Source organism: Oenanthe melanoleuca, unplaced genomic scaffold (genome assembly GCF_029582105.1).
Source record: "Oenanthe melanoleuca isolate GR-GAL-2019-014 unplaced genomic scaffold, OMel1.0 S053, whole genome shotgun sequence".
Lineage (NCBI taxonomy): Eukaryota > Metazoa > Chordata > Aves > Passeriformes > Muscicapidae > Oenanthe > Oenanthe melanoleuca.
In genome coordinates, this window is record NW_026612702.1 from 75,070 (window position 1) to 77,213 (window position 2,144).

At 60.8% G+C, this 2,144-nt stretch overlaps 1 long non-coding RNA gene across 1 annotated transcript; it reads left to right on the top strand.

The window, feature by feature from the left end:
- Positions 1 to 1,200, top strand: LOC130266464 (uncharacterized). The gene is made up of 2 exons (XR_008842896.1): positions 1 to 951; positions 1,026 to 1,200. It is a non-coding gene; the product is annotated as an uncharacterized LOC130266464 (long non-coding RNA).
- Positions 1,201 to 2,144: the final 944 nt, after the last annotated feature.

Consider the following 2,144-nt stretch of genomic DNA (forward strand, 5'->3'; position numbering starts at 1 on the left):
CTGGCTGTGAGCACCAGCCCTGCGGCCTTGGCTGCAAGCTCTGCTCTGTGATGGATTTCTACCCTGCCAAGATCCAGATGAGGTGATTCCAGGGCCAGCAGGAACTCTCAGGGCATGTGGTGGCCACCGACCTGGTCCCCAGTGGGGCTGGACCCACCAGCTCCTGGTGCTGCTGGAAACACTAACCCCTCAGCGTGGGGTCACCTCCAGCTGCCAGGTGGAGCACGTCAGCCTGGAACACCTCCTCAGCTGGCACTGGGGCATGGCCTGGATCCCACAGTACAGGAGGGAGTGGGGGAGGCACTGGGGGGCTGGGAGAGGGGTTGGAGTGTGCTGGGAGTAACTGGGAGGGAGTTTGACAGAGCCTGGTTCAAACTGGGAGAGGGGTTCAGGGGTCTGGAAGGGCTGAGAAAGGGTTGTATGCATGTTGGGGAGAGTGGGATGGGGTTCGAGGGGTCCTGGTGGGCACTGGGAGGGAGTTTGGGGGTGCTGGGTGTAACTGGAAGGGATTTGAGTGAGCCTGGAGGGGATGGAAAAACACCAGGGATTGGAGATCAGGGGTTGGAATGAGGTTGGTTGTGCTGGGAAGAGACTGGGGGGATCTTGGTGAATCCTGGTGGTGCTGGGAAGGGACTGGGAGAGGGTTTGGGGGTCCTGGGGTAGTAGGTAGCAACGGGGAAGGGGTTATGGGATCCTGAGAGAGACAGGAGTGTCTTTGGTGGGTCCTGGGGAGGCTGGGAAGAGACTGGGAGGAGCTTTGGGGGCTCCTGGGTGGGCTGGAGATGAACGGGAGGGTGCTTGGAGGGGCTTGGAGTGTCTGTGAGAGGTTTTGAGGGGTCCTGCCCTGTGGACTCCCAGAGGTGCTGCTGGACGCTGCCCGCAGCCAGGTGCTGATGGGTGTTAGGCTTTGTTTTCCTGGTGCTCAGGCTCGGCTTCCACCTGTGCAAGAAGGTGAGGGGGGTCCCAGAGCATGTGTGCTCCCCCTGGGGCCCCCAGCTCGGTGTCACTCACCTTCCTATGCCCAGAGAGCTCCTGAATCAACAATGGCTGCAGCCTCTTCCCGTGGCCTCGAATCCAGCCAGGATCCCCGGCTCTGTCCCCGCGCTGATTTTGGAGGAGGTCGAGTGTCCCCTCCAGCCCAACTGTCACTCTGCCCCCGCCCAGCTGCTCCCAGTGTTCCCAATAAAGCTTCCCAGTGCGCCCCGGTCCCGTTTATTGTGGGGCGGGACTGGGGAGGGACTTGGGGGGACCCCGCGGGGGGATCGTGGTTGCGCGGGGAGGGCGGGGTCCAGGTGGGGAACACTGGGTGCTGCGGGTCTGCCCGGCAACCGGTGAGTCATCAGAGCTGCTCTCTCTGATTGGCTGAAACTTCTCCATCGCATTGTCTGATTGGCTGAGGAGAGGCCCGGGAGTTGAGAGAAGGAACAGGAGAGATCCCGTCCCGAGCACCGACAGGGAACAACAGACCCAGCCTGGGCACAGGGAGGGAATTTATTACCAACCAAATCACAGCAGGACAAGGAGAAGAGAGAGAAATCTCGGCAACCCCGTCCCGCCACACAACGGGGATCACCACGGCCACGGATCACCAGGGCTCTGCCCAACAGGGGTCACTGGGGATCATCCAACACCGATCCTCCCATGGGGGATGGAGCTGGTGCAGAGCACGAAGCTCTTCCCACACTCGGGGCACTCACAGGGCTTCCCTTAGTGATGGCTCCGTTGGTGTTGGGTCAAGTGAGAGCTGTGTGAGAAGCTCTTCCCACACTCAGGACACTCGTAGGACCTCTCCCCAGTGTGGATGCGCTGGTGGCTCCTCAGTTGAGAGCTCAGCCCAAAGCTCTTCCCACATTCCAAGCAGGTGTAGGGCTGTTCTCAGTGTGGATCACCTGGTGCTACATCAGGTAGTGGCTCTCTCTGAATCCCTTCCCTCCTTTCCCACACTCATAGGGCTTCTCCCCAGTGTGGATCCTCTGGTGCTGGATCAGATGGCAGCTCCAGCTGAAGCCCTTCCCATATTTCAAGCACTTGTGGGGCTTCTCCCCTCCATGAGGCTTCTCCACCAGCTCTGAGCTCTGCCTGCATCTCCGGCCGCCTTCCCGGCTCAGGGAGGGTCTTTCCTCCTCATTGCAGCTCCCAGTTTC